The sequence below is a fragment of the Marmota flaviventris genome, chromosome 2, assembly GCF_047511675.1.
Source record: "Marmota flaviventris isolate mMarFla1 chromosome 2, mMarFla1.hap1, whole genome shotgun sequence".
NCBI lineage: Eukaryota > Metazoa > Chordata > Mammalia > Rodentia > Sciuridae > Marmota > Marmota flaviventris.
Window position 1 is genome coordinate 127957924 of NC_092499.1, and position 22735 is coordinate 127980658.

The window sequence follows — 22735 nt, forward strand, 5'->3', positions numbered from 1 at the left end:
AGAGTTAACTTCTATAAAAATCAAAAGCAAGTTTCATATACCCTATATATAAAAGTATAGAGTAAACATTTCCATTCAGAAAAAAATGGAACTAATGCAAGACCAAAATCCTTCTGGACAAACAAGTCCTGCAGCTCCATGTCCAGTATCTGGGCACATGGCATCCTGTTGTTTTTTTTTTTTGCAAAAGGCTTGCACAGCTCTGACCATATGGCCTTGCTGGTTGCAGCCCATGTGGCCTTTCTGTTGGCTTGTCTCTGCTTGATTTCAGCAGCTTCTCTTATCAGGCATTTCATGTTATTGGCATCTCTTAATCTCAGAGGTCTCCTTTGCAGCTTTGGCTTCTTTCTCACATCCTTATGTATTACCCTCTCAGAGACAGCCCACAAGGGATCTGACCCTGTGACACTTTACCTACCCTCCATTGACTTCTTTGAAATATTGATAAAACCCTCTCTGACCCCTAATTCCAGAATTCTGCATAACCAGCACCACTTGATTGATGCCAAATCTGCCACCACCTCAAGCAGTAGCTAAGCCTACAGGGCCCATGGCTGCAGCAGCCTCTGAATACCTGGGTGGCTGAGCATGGCCAAAAAACATGCTAGGCAACCCTGTGCAAGCAGGGTATCTCATTGGTCTATTCTCAAGGAAAGTTTTAGCTTTATATTCTTGAACCTCAGATGGGTGTGATCTTGCCAATTCCTGAGATGGCTTCAGATCAACATTACTATTGCTTCTTGGTAAAGTATTTAGTGTTTTTTCAGTGGCTGTAATGTCTTTAACAACAACACATTCTTTAGCCCCAGTTTTACTTGTAAATTATCAGAGTTTTCAAAAATTTTCTGCTTTGCTTTCTGCTCTTAATTATTACAATAAACTTGGCTAAAAGCTGCCAGCAATATTTATGCTGCAGCCTGAATATTATGCTGCCTAGAAATTTATTCTGCTAGATTAAGAAGTCCATTGCCTTCAAATTCAGTCTCAGGACACAGGCAAAATATACACAACCTATTCAACAGAATGTAACACAAATGGTCATTAGTCCCATTTCCAATAGAATCCTCTATTTCCTCTGAAACCTCTTGAGCCCAGTCTCTACTATCCACAGTTATATTGGCATTCTTGTCCTCCAAACTGCCACTAGAATTTCCCATTAAGGTCCACTTGCAACATTCTAAAGCTTTGCCAGCTTGCATTGCTAAACTTTCCAATACTCCTACCATAAATTCCAAAAAGTTCCAAAAGCTCCTAAACCACATGGTCAGTTTAGTCACAGCAATGGCTCTACTCCCCATATCAATTTTTTCTTTAGTCAATTTCTTCACTGATATGACCAAAAGACTTTACAAGAACAATTTTAAGGAAGAAAAGTATATTTGCTGCTCAGGTTCAGAGGTCTCAGTCTAGAGAGTTGACTCTACTCTAAGGGGCCTCAACTGAGGCAGAACATCATGGCACAAGAGTATGGTAGAGAAAAGTGGATTACGACTTGCCCACCAGGAAGGAGAGAGAGCAAGGAGGGGAGGGAGGAAGGGAGGGAGAAAGAGAAGGGGAGAGATGGGGAGGGGAAGAGGTTGATTCCCCTAACCACAGACAAAACAAAATATATATCCCAAATGCAGGCCCCTAGGAACCCACAATCTCCATCCACACTCTACTTGCCTACAGTTACCACCCAGTTATTGACTTTCAGGGTATTCATGCATTGGTTAGGTTAAAATTCTGAACCCGATCATTTCACCTATAAACTTTCTTGCATTGTCTCACATATGACCGTTTTGGGGACACCTCATATCAAAAACATAAGTCCAAATAAATACTCTCATGCTCCACCTCAAGGCCTTAGAAAAAGATAAACAGACTAATTCCAAAAGCAGTAAAAGACAGAAAGATCAGAGCCAACATTAATGGAATTGAGAACAGCAGCAACAAAAAACAATGAACAAGAGTAGCCCCTCCTGCTTCTCTTTACCTGGCTGGAGATGGAATCTTCCATTCTAACACATACCTCTGCCACTGCTGTTCACCACTTGCCATGAGGTCCATAGCATATCTGAACTGATGCAGATGACTCGAACTTGGAAGCTCCAAAACTCTGATCTAAATAGATCTTTTCTATATTTCAGCTGCCTCAGGTATTCCCTTGAAGTAACACAAATCTGGTCAGTACTAATTTTTAGGTTTCTATTAGTAAATTATAATCATACATAATAATTATATATAATTTGTTTTCATTTTGACAATCATAAATGCATGGAATATAATTTGGTCCACTTCAGTCCTTTCCCTCTCCCTATTCCCCTTAGTCTTCTCTACTGAACTTTATTTATTTATAGTATTTTTTAAAAATTGGTGCTTTGTAGATAAGCATAAAGGTAAAATTCCCTGTGGTATATTCATACATGTATGTAGCATAATTGATCATCCTACTATTCCTCCCTTTTCCCATCCTTCCTTCCTCCCCCTATGTTCCATATATCTACTTTAAGGATCTCCCTTTTATTCTTTAAAATAATTTTCATTGTGTTTTAATTTCTAAATTATTCCTTATTTAGTTTTTCTGTCTTCAGTCTTAGATTAATACATATCCTTTGTCTTACTGTGAAAACCATTAGATAAATATCTATTACTACAAGAATATCTAGTTAATAGTTTTCATAAGGGTGAAGGGCATAAAAAAAGTTAAGACTGAGAAACGTTGCAGATTAAAAGAAGAGCTGATATGTCAGGTAAATTCTAAGATAGTATCCAATTATCTTACTTACAATTACTGTCATGCACATTATTGTATGTGAATTCCCTCTTTGTGTGAGTAAACAGTAATTGTGAGATTCTTTGCAAAAAATAGAATACTAAAAGAAAAAAAGAAAAAAAAATAGAATACTGCAAAGGTAATGAGATGTCACTTAGTTGATATCATTGGAAAAGATTATGATAATTGTCATGCTAGCAATCTTTTTCCCTATATGGCTTTGATGAAGCTCACATGGCAATAAATGGAATGTAACCTGTAATCAACAGCCATCCAGAATCTGAGGCCCTTTTTCTAATAGCTTCCCCCAAATTTACAGTATTATATTTAAAAACTAATCCAAGGTCCCTTTCAAATGAGATTATTTACCTTTGAATGTATGTGTATATGTTTTAATGAGAAAGTCATCCTAATTTCTCTTGTGAATATGTTTTAATAAGAAAATCATCCTAATTCCTAGTATTAAAATTGTTGTCAAATCATTTCACATATACATGTGCACACATTTACACTTATATGGATACATATGAGATATGCATAAATGCACATAATCAAATATATTATTATTATTATTTTAAATAATTATCTGTTGGATTAATTGAGAATATAAAAATAAATTATTCTCTAGAACAAGCACTGATAAGAAAAAAAAAATGATCTATAACCAATATGCTAAGAAATGACCAAAACCAAAAACTCAGCTAAAAATGCAGAAAGCAGAAAATGAATGTGTGAGAAGTCATATTTTTACCTGCTGTGTTCTGATGCGGTATTGGGAAAACATGCTTAAATGCAGTATCATATAAGTTGAACAAACCCATTTAACTTATGGATCCAAGATAGAGTTATGGGTGAACTATTGAAATTCCTATTTTGAATAGAGTAGTGAATTCTTAAAATTTTTATGTTGTCTCATTCATAGAATGTTGGTATGTTGCTCAAATCAGAAGCTTGGTTTATTCATTCCTGAAAGTTTCCAGTTCTCTGCCTCCTCCTGGTTCCTCAATGGAGTAAGATCTAGGTATCTACCTCATACAACCACCTCCTGAAGATCACTCTGCCTGACCTCTCTATTCCCTGGGTAGACTGTGCAGATATCCTACAATGACCAACTCTCACTCACAGTGTGACTCCATGGAACACATGCTTGTGCTTGTTGGAAACCACCAATTAAAACTCCCCTTGAGAACTTGCATAGGTAACAACCTGGTAGGAATAAAGTAGACACAGGTATCACAAGAAAGATCACCGTCTAGTACAAAAACAGATTGTTTAGCATATTGTGGGAAATCTTATCCTCCATGATAAGAGACAGTCATATAATGAAGTGAGTGTTCAACGTCTGCCTTCTTTTAACACTGAGAATTCAAAGCTCATTGATCCACTTGCCATTTTGAGATAGGTCATTACTTATCTGCATCTTGGGTGTCTGCTTCATGGCCTGACACTGCTGGATTTATTTTGAGATTTTTTTTTTTATAAGGCAGGGTTTTTATAGGATACAAAATTGTAGGCTCTCTCATACATGTTTGAAATGAACAGAAAATTTGTTTGATAATTGACATAATTGTTGTAGGAACTTGGATAAAATCATGTGAAAGAGATTACCACCTATATTAAAGCTATTGATTTTAAATTAGCATCTCCTTCCTAGAGAATGAAGTGTAAGTATGGAAAGGTGAGGATGTTTCTTGAATTAAGACTGTCCATTCAAACAGCAAATAAAAAATTGGTATCCTGATTTCAGAGGTGAGAAATGTGGTCCAGGTCAGCTGTTTCCTCACTTCAGTTCTTGAGGCCATATAGCTAGCTTTTGCATATTTTTTAAAATGTGAAGAATAAATTTGATGTGGGTCAAATACCCATTCATTATGAGGAGTAAAATTGAGAGTCTTGACTTTGGACCAGAGAATGAATGCAGGAGCACTTAACCACTGAGTCGCTCCTAGCCCTTTTATTTGTTTTTATTTTTTTATTATAAAACAGGGTCTCACTAAGTTTCTTAGGACCTTGCTATGTTGCTGAGGCTGGTTTTGAACTTGTGATACTATTGCCTCTACCTCCTCAGCCACTGGGATTATAGGCATGTACCAAAACACCTGACTTTAGAATTTTGACTTTGTAGACATCCAGTGCAGTGTGCAGTTCCATAGTTTTATAGGCTTTGAAGATGGGCTGTGTCTTTGAGGTTTATATTTTGTCCCTAGTGAGCAGAGCTTTCTCTTTCTCTGCTTCCAGATTTCCATATTCTGAGCAAGAAGTTAGCCATCTATGGACTGACACTTCTGAAAACAGAAGTCTCAAATAAACTTCATTTCTTTTATGTTGTTCCTGTCAGGTCCTTTTGACCACAGAGGCAAAAAAGCTGACTAAAACAAGATACAAATTTTGAGAGAAGTTTTATAACTTTAAAGAGGTGGTGCCTAGTGGGAGGGGCTTTGGTTACTGGGGGACTGCCCTTGGAATGGATTGGGTCTGATGGGACCCCTATGCTCTTGTGAGAAAAAGTTATTGTAAAAATGAGACTGACCCCCACTTGCTCTTTGGCTTTCAGTTTGTCAGAGTGATCTCATTTTCACATATACTCCTGCTATTACCATCTGTTATCAGGTGGCACAGTGAAGTGATGGCCTTGCCAGGACTTGTACTATGTTGTATGGGCCAGAGCCCAATACTGTGAGATGAATGAATCTCATTTTTTCTGGTAGAGTCTACCTCTAGTATTTTAAGGAAATATAAGGAAAACCTAATAGAGAAACCCTACAACTAAGGATTTACTCTTTGAAAGGTAGAAATGTGATTTATATTCTTTGGCACTGAATTTCTCAAATGTGGCTTCTAATATTCAGAAGTTATATTTTACCAAAAGTCAGTCCTCAGAAACCTCCAAGGGACATGGAATCTACTGTATTTAAAATCTAGAACTCATACTCAAATTCTACTTTATGTAAACAAAATTTTTCTTTGAGAACATTTGTATGGATAACAAAAATTACCACTTCCTAAAATTTATAAAAAATATCAGACATAAGAATAAGCATCTATTAAAACAACTTTGCCTTTCTTCTACAGCTCTTAGAATTTTACAGTTTCCTGTATACTTAAGTTACTTTTAATTTGAGATTAAATTCCCCAAGATTATGGAACTTAATTATGGCACATAACATCAAAACTGTTGTCCAATGGATCACATTATCATTTAAATAAACTGTATTTTGGAGGTTGTGTTATCCCATGAAAGGAGCTTAAAATAACCATTTGTGAGAATTATAAATAATGATGTTGCTACCTGCTAATGTTCAAACAACAACAACCATAGCTTTAGTGGTATTCTGCAGATAATACAATGTTTGAAGTTGGGTTTTTTGTGATATGTGAAACATCTATTTTTGAAAAGTAGTTATTGTATTCTAAATGATGACTGGATAATGTTGACTGGGACAAAGAGGAAAGCTAGTAAGCATCCCTAAATCTTAAAGTTATTTTTCTGAAGCAGGAATGGTAGACAGAAAAGGGAAGCTGCTTTGCATTTCTCTAAATGCCCGATCATTCCAGAGCACATGTTTTTCTTTATAATTCTTATGGGACTTTTTGTACCAAAGTAAAATTTTTTAAAGAACATTTTATTTGGATATAATTTTAGACTTACATAAAGTTTTTAAGATTCTATCAGTTTTCATGTACCCTTTATATTTGGGTAATGTTACCATCTAACTTAATTATAGTATATTTATAAGATTCAGAAAATGACAATTCTAAAAAACTACTAACTGAACAACAGATGTCCCTCATATTTTACTGTTTTTCATTAGTATGACTTTTCATTTCCAGAAGCTAATCTTGGATAGCACATCATATTTAGACTTAAGTATATTACATATTTATTGCTGCATAACAAATTACCACATAGTTTACCAGTTAAAAACCACATATACAGCCAGGCATGGTGGTGCATGCCTATAATCACAGTGGCTCAGGAGACTGAGGTAGGAGGATCATGGGTTCAAAGCCAGCTTTAGCAACAGCGAGGTACTAAGCAACTCCATGAGACCTTGTCTCTAAATAAAATACAAAATAGGGCTAGGGATGTGGCTCAGTGATCAAGTGCCCCAGAGTTCAATCTGCATACCCTGCTCCCTCAAACAAACAAACAAACAAAAAACCACACATATATAAAGATTACTCACAGTTTCTCTGAGTAAGGACTCAAGTTGTAGATGATGGGTTATAATGAGGTTTCTATTGAAGCTCGCTGGAGAAGGATCCCCTTCAAAGCTCATGTGATTTCTGTTAGGAGTAAATTGCTGATGAGGGCTAGATGACTTCAATTCTGAATGGTCCCAAGCCTTAAAAATAATTTAAAATAGACCAATGACTTAAGTGTAAGATCTGAAACTATAAAACTTCTAGAATAAAATGGAGAATATTTAAGGTCATTGGAATGTGCAAAGATTTTTGCATAAAACCCCCAAAACTCAGGAAGCAAAATAAAAAAAAAATAGATGAATAGGATTACATCAAACTAAAAAGACTGTAGAGCAAGGGAAACAATCAACAGAGCAAAGATACAACCCAAGGAATGGGGGAAAATATGTGCAAATTATAGTTCTGACAATATCTAGAATATAAAAGGTACTCCATAAATCCCATAGCGAGAAACAACCAAATTAAAAATGGGAAATACATCCGAATGGACATTTTTCAATAAAAGACATACAAATGACTAACAGGTAGATTTAAAAAAAAAAGGTTCAATCTCACCAATCCGGGAAATGCAAATCAAAACCAAAATTAGGTATCACCCCACCCAAGTGAGGATGGCTAACATCTAAAAAACAAATTAAACAAATGTTCATAAGGGTATGGCGAAAAGGGAACCTTTGTACACTGGTGGTGAAATGTTAATTACTATAGCCAATATGGAAAAAAGTATGGAGGTATCTCAAAAAATTAAAAATCAGACTGCCATATGATTGAGCAATCCCAATATTAGGAACATATTAAAAGGGAATGAAATCAGTATGTAAAAGAGACATTTGTTTTTACCATATCCAATGTAGCACTAATCACAATAGCTAAAAGTGGGAAAAAGAAGTGTCTACCAATGGGTGCATGAATTGAAAAAATGTGGTTCATACACACAATGGAATACCATCAAACCACATAGAAGAATTAAATCTTGCTATTTGCCAGAATGTGGATAGGAGTGGAAACAATTATGTTAAGTGAAATAAGCAAGGCACAGGAAGACAAGTACTACATGGTTGTACTCACAGTGGAATAAGTATCGATCTCATAGAAGTTGAAAACAGAAATTCATAAGTTACAGTCATATGGAAGCAAGAAGTTCTGGTGAGCTGTTGCTCAGTGGGGTGACTATAGATAATAAAATATACTGTACCTTTTAAAAAGCTAGAAGAAAGATATTGAATATTTTCACCACAAATAAATGCAAATGTTTATGGAGGGATATTTTAATATGATTTAAACAAAAGACCTGACAAGAATAGCTTAGAGGAGGAAAAGTTTATTTTGGCTCATGGTTTCAGATATTAAGTCCACAGGTAGTTGACTCCATAGCTCTCTGTGGGCCCAAGGTGAGGCACACTATCATGGCAGTTGGGCACAACAAGGGAAAGCAGTCTAGAACAGCACATTAAGAAATCAGAGACCCTCACACACACCAGGCACAAAATACAGACCTCAGAGTCACACCCCCAGTGAATTATTAGGTTATATTTCTCATAATCTAATTATTTCCACCTCTGAAAATTCCTGCAATGTCTCACACATGAACTTTTGGAGGATACCTCATATCCAAACCCCAACATTCTGTCCCTGGTCCCTGAAAGCTCATGCCCATCTAAATGCAATATGCATTTAGCACATTTGCAAGACTCCCTGTAGTCAAAACAATTACAGCATTACCCAAAATTCCAAGCATGAATCTCCTGAGACTTAAGGCAGACTCTCAGTGTGAGCCTTTTAGAAATCCAAAGCAAATAATATATATTCAACATATAACAGCACAGTATAAACATTTTCATTCCAAAAGGGAGAAATTGGGTCATAAAAAGAAGGGATGGGACCAAACCAAGACCAAAATCCAGCTGGGCAAACAAGTCCTGTAGATTAATATTCAGCATCTGGGGCAGCTGGCATTGTGACATTCTCTCCAAGGGACTGTACAGCTCTTTGCCCATGGCCTTGCTGGTTTTAGCCTCTCTCAGTTTTTCACAGCAGACATTCCATGGTACTGGCATTTCTTAATCTCAGGGATCTCCACTGAAGCTTGATGTTCCTTCTCACCTTATATCTAAATCATAATAAGAATAAAGATTTAAAAAACACATGTTCACCTCTATAGCATTTGACAAACAAAAAACCCAATCATGGTGAGAACACTGAAAACATTTGTCATAGAACATTCATCGTTTATTTGGCATAGAGAGAAAATTCATCCTTTAAAAAAACAGCATCCAGGGGTGGGGTTGTGGCTCAGAGGTAGAGCACTTGCCCGGCATTTGTGAGGCATTGGGTTCAATCCTCACCACCACATAAAAATAAAGTAAAGGTATTGTGTCCACCTACAACAAACAAATAAATATTTAAAAGAGAGCATTCACAATGAGCTTATATAACAATTATTTACAGTATCCTTATGTTAGTAATTTTCCTAAGATTTGAAATATGACATGGATGTTCAGTTTACTGGTTCAACATTGTCTGGATAAGTTAGTCTAGAAAAATATATAAGACATTAAGATCAGAAAGGGCATGTCAAACTATATTAATGTGAATGACATGCTCTTATGTATAGAAATTCCTAATATACTAAATGAGATTAAAATAAAAATGAGTTCACAAATAATTCAGTATAAAGGGTCAATAAAATCCACTATAATCCTATATACTAGCAATAAAAAATGAAAACTCAGAAAAAAACATTTATATTAACAATAGCATAAAAAATGAAATATACTTTATACATAAAGGCAAAATTCACTGTGGCATATTTATATATACATATATATACTGCATAACTTTCAGTCCACTTCTTCTCTTTTCTGGTCTAATCCTCCTTCCATCTCAATCCCCTTCCTCTGCTCCATTGGTTTCACTTCTATGTTTGTGGAATTTCCTGCCCACTTTTTTCTCCTTATTTTGATCTAGCTTCTGCATATGAGAGAATATATTTAACCCTTGACTTTCTGAATTTGTTTTCTTTCACTTAGCATGTTCTCCAGTTCTATCCATTTACCAGAAAATGCCACAATTTCATTCTTCTTTATGTGTGTAAAGCACCAATTAAAAAAAAAAAAAAACTATAATAGAAGGAAGACCAGTAGAATAGAGGAAGTGACATGGGAGGGAAGGAGGGAAGAGAAAGTACTGGGGACTGAAATGAAGCATATTATATTCTATGCATGTATGATCATGTCAAAATGAACCCCATTATTAGTTACAACTATAATAAACTGATTAAAAAAAAAAACATTTAAAGGGGCTGGGGATGTGGCTCAAGCGGTAACACGCTCGCCTGGCATGCGCGAGGTGCTGGGTTCGATCCTCAGTACCACATACAAATAAAAATGTTGTGTACACCGAAAACTAAAAATAAATATTAAAAATTCTCTCTCTCTCTCTCTTAAAAGAAAAACACATTTAAAAATCAACCATAAAATAAAAGAGGAAATATGCTTAGGAATAAATTAAACAAAATATAGCTGATATAGTTATAATAAAAATTTCAAAATCTATTCAAAGAAATCAAATTCTAAAAATTAAAAAAAATCATATGGCTATTGATCAGATGGCTTAATATTTTAGAAAACCAATTATTTCCAAATGGCTATACAGATTCACTATAACTTCTATAGAAATACTGGCTTCATTTTAAAGTTTTTTTTCCCAGTAATTGGCAAGATGATTTTAAATTTCATTAAGAAATGCAAATGCTGCAGAAGAGACAAAGTGATGTATAAAAAGAACAAATCTGGAACACTAAACTCATAGTTCTTAATTTCAAAACTTTCTACAAACTAATAGTATTGAAGACACGGTGGTATCAATTACATATAAACATGCAATTCAATGGAATAGTATTGAGCATCCAAAAATTAATGCTTACACTTATAATCAATTGATTTTATAGGGCAGTCACTTTAATTAAATATGGAAAATACTTTTAAAGAAAATTTTTAATGTCAAGTCCATATTTACATGCAAGATGGACCCATTTACATTATACACATAATTGACTCAAAAAAAGTAAGAGACTCAAAAAATGTAAGACTTAAATGTAATAGTTAAAACTACAAAGTCCATAGACTATCATATGGCCTTAGGTAAAATAATGGATTCTAATATGACACCTAAATACAAGTGACAGTGGGAAGGAAAATGAACTTCATCAACTTAATAACTTCTGTGATTCAAAGGGCAACATTGAAACAACCCAATGCATGGGAAAATATGCATGATATGATTGAAATGCATGAAATGATATGATTGAGGTCTATTATATAGAATACAGAAAAAATCCTTATATTCCTAAAATAAACAGAAACATATCCTAATGAAAAGTGAGTGAATAAATTGTTTGAATAGGCATTTCTCCAACAAAACTATGAAAATGTCCAATAAGTCCATAAAAATATTTAACATTTTTAATCCTCAGTAAAATGAAAATTTAAAACATTAAAACATACAGTTTACAAATATTGAAGGCATATTAATAAATGAATAAATCCAGTTTGAAAAAACTACATATTATGTAATTTCATTTATAGGACACCAGGGAAAGGGTAAAAATCACAGAGATAGTAAAAGGATGAGAAACTACTAGTGGCTCAAAAGTGTAATGTTCTAGGTGGAAACACAGCAAATCTCTTTGGAACAGTGAAATTATTCTCATATGATAATGTATAATGTGTTAATAATATTTTTCAAATCCTATAAAACTTTACAATAAAAGAGTGAACCTAAAAGTTTGCATATAAAAAAAATTATTCAGTAAGTTGGAGGATCCCAAGGAAGAATGCAGACAAAATAATATAGTATTAAAAAAAACCCACATTCAAATAACATTGATCAACAAATTACCTAACTAACCTAGGAAATAAGGGAATATTCTAAGTTTAATGGCCACAGGATATGTACATAATCAATGTATTTTAGCTTCTAAAATATTTTCTACATTAATAATATTATAATAAAATATTTTCCAATTAATAATTATTGATTATTAAATCTAAAACCACTATATATGTATTTTAGGACTCCATTATTAAGTAAATAAGGACAACTTTCTCACTGTTATGTGTAAGTTGCACAAATGATTAAATCAATTCATGTGTTATTAGATTAGAGTGGTACTGATGTAATTAATAAGAAGTCATATTTAACTACATGCTAATATATATGGACAATGTAAAATATTTTACATATGTGTCTTTGTATGTTAGGATATATATTTATATTCTTTTGCTCCTTCAAATCAGATTAGATAGTCCAATAGTAAAAATTAATATACCCACTGCTTAGATCTTTGTAATACCATTCACAAAAAAAAAAAAAAAAAAAAAAAAGAACTATGGAAGGAGTGATGACTATTTAGTTTGGGCAAGCAGTAAACACAATTATTCTGAAGAAATAATGTGAAAAAAAGGTTAAATAACAACAGAACCCATGAACCAATGAACCATACAAACAATATCAAACTGCAATGATGTGATATTTCAAACTGATACATGTTCAACAATGGGACAATATGAGCAACAAAAATGAACAAGCTAGTATAATTGGAGTATAGTAGAAATGTACATCTTTTCATATTAATATTACATCTTATATAAATAATTAGTAAAATAAATATATAACAAATATCACAGACTAGACAAATTGTCCATGGTGAAGAAATAAAAATGATCTATGTAGAATGTAGAAGCATTGTTTATAAAGTAAGTGGAGAATGATTCTCTACTTTTTACAAATATGATGTGCATACTGACTTCTTCCAAAGCACAACATGGAAGGGCAAAAAGTTAATTTTACTGTGAAGAAACATGACCATAACTATCTTGTCTGGGTGATGAAATTAACAGAGCACAACATACACTAGTATGGCAGTATGTAAAAAAGTGGATGTGTAACCGATGTGAATCTGCAATATGTATATGGGGTAAAAATGGGAGTTCATAATCCGCATGAATCAAATGTATGAAATATGATATGTCAAGAGCTTTGTAATGTTTTGAACTAATAATAAAAAATATAAAAAAGAAAAAGCATTTTGATATGATATAATGAGAATGGGAATAGTGTCTTACTTCTGCAGTTTTCTTCCCCATAATTGTCATTCCTTGTTTGACTACGAGAAAAAATGTGAAACCTGAAGTGAGGGAGGTCAACGTTATCAAAAACCAGCAAAATCTGAGAGACTGTTACTACTGAAGGATGCAAAGGAAACATGATATCTAAATGTATTGTGGAATACTGGAAAATAAAACAGATATTACATGAAAAGTAAGGAAATTTGATTGATGTTTGTATTTAAATGAATGAAAATATATAATGTTGGATTGATAATTGTGACAAATGTCACACACTAGTAAGTTGTTAATGTGATAAACTGTGTCAAGTATACATAAATTACCTGTACTAGCTTTACAAATGTCTTGGAAATATAAAACTATTCTAAAATAAATCTCTCTCTCTCTCTCTCTCTCTCTCTCTCTCTCTCTCTCTCTCTCTCTAACTTACTGTCAAGCTTAATAAACAGAATACTATCAACATTATTTGATGCCTCGTCACTGCATCTCACCACTTCTATTCTCCTTCTTACCTGCTGAAGTTTATACTGTTTTTACTTTTTTTATGGTACCAGAGATTAAACCCAGAGGCACTTAACCAATAAGCCATATCCCCAACACTTTTTTGTATTTATTTAGAGAGAGGATCTTGTTGAGTAGCTTAGCAACTTGCTAAGTTGCTGAGGCTGGCTTTGAATCTCAATCCTCCCACCTTAGCCTCCTGAGATGTTGGGATTAAAGGTGTGTACCACCACACCCAGCTTTACTGTTGTTTTGAATTCTCTGTCATTATCCTAGTATTATTTATTGTAATTTCCCTCCAAATTGTATTTCTAAATATGATTTTGTACATTTTGTTTCTCATCCTCAAATATCAGTAAGTATAAAGGTCTAAATCAATACCTAAATCTAGTCAATTTATGAGAAGCCATCAGACACATTAAGATTGTCGGACATCTTACAAAATGACAGACCAGCTGTTTTCATAAGAGTAAAGATCATAAAAAATAAGTGAAGATTGAGAAATTATTGCAGAATGGACAGAGCTAATGTGGCATATCAACCCTAAAATGTCACCCACTATTTACCACTTGTGCTAGCTTTTCACTGCTGTGACAAAAATGCCAGACAAGAAAAACTTATAGGAAGAAAAGTCTATTTTAGTTTCTTGGATTCAATGATTCAGTCCATGGTCAGTCACATCATTTATCTGGGTCAAATGTGAGGCAGAATATTATGAAGAATGGTGTGGCAGAGGAAGGCTGTTCTGCTAATGGCAGCCAGGAAACAGAAATAAAGGGGAATGGGCCACAGAGAAGATGAACCGTTCCAGGGCATGACCCCTGTGACCCACCTCCTCTAGTCATGCTTACAGTTTCCACTCAGTCGATTCAAACTAGGATGGACTGATTAGGTTACAGTTCTCATCATCTAATCTTTTCACCTCTGAATATCCCTAATGCAGGAGCTTTTGGGGGATATCATATCCAAGCCATAACCCAATCTCTTGGTATATAGAAGTTTGTATTTTAATTTCTTGCTGTGAAAGTGAGTATAAATTTTGACTTGATTTGAAACAGAAAACTGCAAAATTGATGGAATATAATGTGGATAATTTTGTTATATAATTTTGTGATTTGTTTTACTAATCAATTCTCCACCTTGATGGTTTTGAAGAAATATTATTCCGTGGACTAGAATGCCACAGTCTAAGGAAACAAATGGAGTCACTGATCAAAAATTAGGAAGGTGCTGAGGCTCTTGGTTCACTAGCTTGTTGTACAGTCTGGAATTTACATTTACAAATAAGCTAATCTTTTTTCCAATCAAAGAATATTGCTTCGGATTTACTGTGACAATTTTTGAAAACAGGATAATCTTAATTTCCTATCTCTTATCCCTTTTTTTATTGTTTTCATTGATTTCAGGCATATCATATATATGTATGTATGAGCATAAAACAATACCTAATCAAACATATTCACATACATTCTTGCCATTGTTATTATTACCAAGTTGTTATCTCTTATATGAATTAGGAATATAAAAAAAATCGACCTAATGTTACTAATAAGTAAAAGAATAGTGACTACATATTGAAAAAAGAGAGAACTGAATCATATAAAATGCACAATTAAATCCGAAAAATAATAGAAGAAATGGAACAAAGATCAGAAGAATTGGAAGAGAGTAATAAATATAGTGTATATGAATACATCTATTTTTTTCTTTTATTTATTTATTTTTATTATTAGTTGTTCAAAACATTACAAAGCTCTTGACATATCATATTTCATACATTTGATTCAAGTGGATTATGAACTCCCATTTTTACCCCGTATATAGATTGCAGAATCACATCGGTTACACATCCACGTTTTTTTTTTTTTTTTTATTGGTTGTTCAAAACATTACAAAGCTCATGAATACATCTACATGCAACATCAAATGCAAATTAAATGATGTGTCAGAGTAGAAGAAACTAGTCTCAAGAACAGGTATCTCTATAAGAAATTCACTTTAAATATAAAGACACATAGGTTAAATATAAATAGGTGGCACATTATATTAGACATAATTATAACACACTAATTACAACAACAATAATAAAAATGATAGAAGAAAGATAAGTAGAATATAGTAAGCAGATCAGTGGGAGGAAGGAAATGAGGGAAAGGGACAGGACTTTTAAAATTTAAAAGAATATAAACTAAAAAAAATGAGAAATTATATCCCATGTGATTCAAATGTATGATATGTCAATGTCATTGTACTGTCATGTGTAACTAATTAAAACAAAATTAAAAAAAAGAATATAAATAAATAATATTGATAAACCATTGGCCAAACTAATGAAGAGAGAGAAAACTCAAAATACTTAAATTCATGATGAAAAACAAAATATCACAACAAACACTAATGAAATAGATGATAATCAAAAACTATTCTGAAAATTTATACTCTAATAAAATTGAAAATTTTGAAGACATTGACAAATTTCTAGAGTCATATGACTTACCCAAACTGATTCAGGAGGACATTAAAAATTTAAACAGATTAATTTCAAGCAATGAAATTGAAGATGCCATCAAAAGCCTACCAACAAAGAAAAGCCCAGGACCATATGGATTCTCAGCCAAGTTCAAGACCTTCAAAAAAGAACTAACATCTATCCTCCTCAAATTTTTCCATAAAATAGAAAAGGAGGGGATCTTTACAAACTCATTATATGAAGCTAATATCAACCTGATACCAGACACATCAAGGAAAGAAAATTTCAGATCAACATCCCTGGTGAACATAGATGCAAAATTCTTAATAAAATACTGGCAAACTGCATACAAAAAATTATTAAAAAGACAGTGCACCATGATCAAGTGGGGTTCATCCCAGGGATACAAGTTTGCTTCAACATATGGGAATCAATAAACATATTTCATCACATTGATAGGCTTAAAGACAAGAATCATATTATTATCTCAATAGATACAGAAAAAAGCATTTGAAAAAGCACCCATGTTCAAAACACTAGATAAACTAGGGATGGTAGGGACATATCTCAATATTGTAAAAGCTCTATATGCTACACCAAAGGCCAACATCATTCTAAATGGAGAAAAATTGAAAGCATTCTAAAAACTGGAACAAGACAGTTATGCTTTCTTTTACCACTTTTATTCAACTAAGTCATTGAAACTCTAACCAGAGCAATTAGAAAGAAGAAAGAAATTAAAGGGATACACATAGGAAAAGAAGGACTCAAGCTATACCTATTTGCTGGTGACATGATTGTATATTTAGAACACCCAAAAAACTCTACCAGAAAAATTTTAGGACTAAATAAACAAATTTAGCAAAGTAGCAGGATATAAAATTAACCTTCATAAATCAATTATGTTCCTATACATCAGAGATGAATCAGCTGAAAGAGAAATTAGGAAAGTTAGCACATTCACATAGTCTCATAAAATGAAATATTTGGGAATCAATCAATACAAAATAGGTGAAAGACCTCTACAATGAAAACTACAGAACACTAAAGAAAGAAATTGAAGAAGACCTTAGAAGATAGAAAGAAACTACAGAACACTAAAGAAAGAAATTGAAGAAGACCTTAGAAGATAGAAAGATCTCCCATGTTCTTGGATAGGCAGAATTAATATTGTCAAAATGGCCCTATACAGATTTAATGCAATTCCTATTAAAGTTCCAATAAGGATTGGCCCAGGTGGCTGTCCTCAGGGCAGCAGCCCGAGTTGGCGATGGGGGCCCGCAGTCAATGATCAGCCTGGGCTGGCCAGCTGGCTGGCAGGCTGCCTGGAACAGTGGCGCCTGACAGACAATGAGAATGGGGGGGAGGGCATTGAGCGGTGGGGCGTTGAGCAAGGGGGCGGGGCGCCAGCCATGGACAATCAGTGGGTTGTGTCACTTTAGGAACCAACTTTCTCAATAAGACCCCTAAAGTGTAAGAAGTAAAATCAAGAATCAATAAGTGGGATGGACTGAAACTAAAAAGCTTTTTCACAGCAAGGAATCAATCAAGACTGTGAAGACAGAGTCTGCAGAATGGGAGAAAACCTTTGCCATCTGCACCTCAGAAAGAGCATTAATCTCCAAGATATACAAAGAACTCAAAAAAGTTAACACCAAAAAACAAATAACACAGTCAATAAATGGGCAAAGGAACTGAATGAATAGACACCTCATAGAACAAATATGTTGGTCAACAAATATACGAAAAAATGTTTAATATCTCTAGCAATTAAAGTAATGCAAATTAAAAATACACTAAGATTTCATCTCACTCTTGTAAGAATGGCAATCATCAAGAATACAAGTAATAATGAATGTTCGTGAGAATGTAGGGGAAAAGGTACACTTATACATTGCTGGTGGGACTGCAAATTGGTGCAACTGCTCTGGAAAGCAGTGTGGAGATTCTTCAGAAAACTTAGTATGGAACCATCATTTGACCTAGCTATCCCACTCCTCAGCATATACACAAAGGACTTAAAATCAGCATACTATAGTGATGTGGCCACATCAATGTTTATAGCAGCTCAATTCACAATAGCTAAGCTATGGAACCAACCTAGGTGCCCTTCAACAGATGAGTGGATAAAGAAAATGTGGTACATATATACAATGGAATATTACTCAGCCATAAAGAAGAACAAAATTATGACACTCGCCAGTAAATGAATGGAACTGGAGACTACCATGCTAAGTGAAATAAGCCAATCCCAACAAACCAAAGGCCAAATATTCTGTCTGATAACGTAGATGCTGACTCACAATAGGTGGGTAAATGGAGGAGTGTAAGTTCACTGGATTGAATAGGGGGAAGTGGAGGGAGAGGGATGGGATTGGGAAAGACAGCAGAATGAATTAGACGTATCTTTACTATGTTCATATATGAATATATGACCAGTGTAACTCCATATCATGTACAACCACTACCATAGGAAGTTATACTCCTTGGGCTGGGGATATAGCTCTGTTGGTAGAGTGCTTGCCTCACATGCACAGGCCCTGGGTTCAATCCCCAGCACCAAAAAAAAAAAAAAGAAAGGAAGTTATACCCCATGTATATATGATATGTCAAAATACATTATACTGCTTGTGTAACTATAAAGAACAAATAAAAAATTATAAAGAGTAAAAAATATAAATCATTGATAATGTGCACTTTTAAAACACAATGAAATTAAGCTAGAAAAAAATATATGTATATACACACACAGTCGTGTACAATCTGCACAAGAAGATGGCATGTAGACATTTACCGAGTGAGGTGAATTTCATTTTTGAATTCATCCAATTTATTATCTTTTGGGAAAGGAAAAAAATCATACAGTATAATGAAATTCACACTTGTACAGTACAAAGTAGCTGGTCTCTCTTTTAAACTGAAAATATTAGTGTTCTTTTTACACGTGTTGATAGCTTTGTGAAGAAAGAAATAGAGAAAATTAAGTCGCAGAAGTACCTAATAGCTTCAAGAAAGGTTCTTTTCCTCTCCTTTTCAATCAGAAGCACTTCACAATGGTTTTCTGGAAGATGCTGTAGTGAATGTATAACATATATTTATTCTAATAATATTGATAATCCCAATCAATTCAGATTGGGGTATGAAAAAGTGGAATTCAATGTGGTATATTCATGTATAGATAATATAATTTGTTCCATTTCACTCCACAATAGGGAGGTGCTTGAAAATATTAAAATACTTATTTCAAAAGCAATTGTGAGTACATTTAACCCTTCAAGAATAGAAGGCTTAGGGCTGGGGTTGTGGCTCAGTGGTAGAGCGCTTGCCTAGCACACACGAGCCTTGGGTTCTATCCTAAGCACCACATAAAAATAAACAAATAAAATAAAGATATTGTGTCCAACTACAATTTAAAAATAAATAAATATTTAAAAAAGAACAGAAGGATCTATTACACGGTACAAAAATATACACTTTGTTGTAGATGAAGCAGACTCAAATTATAACCTGAAAGGTAAACTCATGCACAACAAAATAAAAGCCAAGAAGAAATATTGCTATGCCAGGAATGAAGTAGTAAAATAGCACTGGTTGACAAGCAGAAGGATCTGTGAACAAACTCTTTCTTATCTGAAGTCTGAGTTCCCCAACCTATCCACAGGGAGAGATGGGAGCAGCATCTGTATTAATCAAAATCAATGGTCATGCTACATTTTTTAATGAGTCCTATGTTATTCACTTGATATGATCTTTCCAACCACTGTAATTCCCTCTGTCATTATTAATATTGATATTAACCCAAGATTTTAATGGAAAGTTTTGAACCAAATTCTGTGTGTATACCTGGGAACAAATACATCATGACTTCTTTCTGGTCAGCAGTGTTTTTGGAACTATAAAATATAAGATTCATTTCTATTGGAAGAATGTGAAACTGTATACTGTAAAATGACTGGAATATATTATTTTTCTCTGTGACTGTTCATTTTGTCATTGTTCCTCATCTGATGTATTCTACTATTATTGAAGTAATATGATAAAATATATTTTTAAAAAGTTTTATGATTTCATTTACATTCTACCTAGCTATCAGAAATATCAGCATTATTATTGGGCCAGTGGAATTCCTATTTTATGTGTTGGGAGGTTATTTCATAAACTATGATTCAAGAAATATTTTAAGGACGAATTTGGAACTTGAGAAGGGTTAACTGATTAAGTCACATTGTAGTCATAGCTTTCTGAAGGTGTAGGAAAAAACCCCATATCTTTAGGATTCCAATCATAATCATAATCATAATCATAATCATAGAAACATTAGCAATGCTCTCTGTAAACTAGATTCCAAATTGAGCTTTTCAACCTATATTATTTGTATCTTGCTCTTTTTAACTTTCAGTCATCTTTTTGATTGTGCTGATGGTTTTTATACAAAACACTTTAAGATTAGTCAATGCAGAGGTAAACACATGAGAATCTTTATAAAAAATTTTTATCTGTTCATTTGATATTCTAGTCATCATTGATTTGGGTACTTCAATATTGAAATGGATTTTGGTGTTCCCTCATGAATATATTTAGGGAAGAAAGTCATAATTCATGGTTTAGGATGATGAAAAAATGTAGTATAAATACATACAATAGAAAGTTATATGCCCATAAAAATAATCATATCCTATCATTTGCAGCAAAATCGATGGAACTGGAGGACATCATATTAAGTGAAATGATTCAAAGACAGAAAGACAATTTCCACATATGTCTCTCATATGGGAAACTAGTAGATAGTAAAGTAGAAGGGAGTTGGATAATGACTCTAAAACAGAGTTAGAAATAATAAGTAATGGTATTCTACACAGTAGTTGACTATAATTCACAACAAATTGCATTTTTTATGAGTAACTAGGAGATATGAGTTCACAGGCTCCAAACAAAATGTTAAGGAAATAGAAATTACACTGATTTGATTACTATACATTGTATCCACATATTAGAATATATCTCATAAATATGTACAATTGCTACCTGTTTATCAAAATTTGAATACATATTTTATGTACACACACACACACATGCATGCATGCATATATATCTCCTTTTCATACATACACATTTAAGGGGAGGTAAATGCTAATTACCATTATTTGTCATTATACATTGTATACAAGTATTGAATTATTATATCCCAGAATAAAGGAGTAACAATTAAATTTAAAAGAAATAACATCTAGAGTTTTAGGTCCTAAGAAGGCTAAATTCAGTGCACATGAAGTTCTGGTATCAAATATATGAACCATTCATCCACTGACCTCTAACTTCCAATCAGGTTAGAGTATGTAATGCTGAGGAGTCTCATTTGGTATCTAAGCTCCCTTCAGAGGATGTAAGCTACTTTCATTAGGAAGTAAAACTCATAAAAAACAAAATTGCAGTATGTTTTCTCTGTAGTGCACACCAGTATTCAGAGCTATGGCTAACATATTTTAGAAATTTTATTAATGTTTGTTGAATCAATGAATGAATATACTTCACTTCCTTCATTTGCAAGTTAACATAATGTTTATACATGGGACAAAATAATCAAATGATGACCAAATGACATGTAAGAACACATAAAAGAAAAACTGGTACATAGTAAATTAGAGAATTTCAATTAAAAAAATTCACATTAGGGGCTGGGGCGGTGGCTCAGTGGTAGAGTACTTGCCTAGCAAGTGTGAGGCACTGGGCTGAATTCTCAGGACCTCATATAAAAAATAAAATAAAGGTTCACTGAGAACTAAAAATTTATTTTAAATTCACAAGATTAAAGAAAAGAAGAGGTTAGTGAGAAAAGCACTGAATGTATATCTTAAAAAATAGGAAAATTCTAAAATCAATAATCTTATTTTCTATATTAAATTTTTAAAAGCAGAGAGGAGAGCAAAACAAATCCAAAGTAAACAGAGAATACACATAATACTGTAAAGACAGTTAAAACTATATAAAAGATAAAGCAACCATATTTTTTCAAAGAATACTTCAACTGATTCCAGAATACAGAAATATCCAAAATTGGCAGGACTATGTAACACCACAAGAATGCTGTTTAATGGCATGCAGAAGTGACAGTTCCCTGAAATGAAGAGATACTATGTCATGGTTTGGATATGGAATGTCCCCTAAAAATTTCATGTGTTGAAAGCATTGTCCCCAATACAACAAGGTTCACTTGCAAAGCTTTTAGGGAATACTTAGTTCACAAGGGCTCTGACTTGATCATTGGATTAATTCACTGATGGCTAAAGGAACTAGTGGGAAATGGAACCTAGTTGGAAAAATTAGGTCACTGAGACTTGCCCTAGAGGGGTTTATCTTCTCCTGACCCCCCACCTACCACCATGCTTCCAGGTTGCAAGAGCTAGCAGTTTTCCTCCCCCAGGCCCTTCTAGGTTTCCTCCCCCAATACTCTTCCATCAAGATGTTCTATCTCCTCAGGCCCAGATCAACTGAGTCAGTTTCAGAGACTTCTGAAACTGGGAGCCAAAATAAACTTTTCCTATTCTAACTTGATCTTGTTAGGTATTTTGGCCAAAGTGATACTAAGTTCACTATCTATTCCAGTCAGTTTTATTTATTTTTTTGGCTGCTTTAACCAAAGGAACTGACAAGAACAGTTTTAAGGAGGGAAATTTC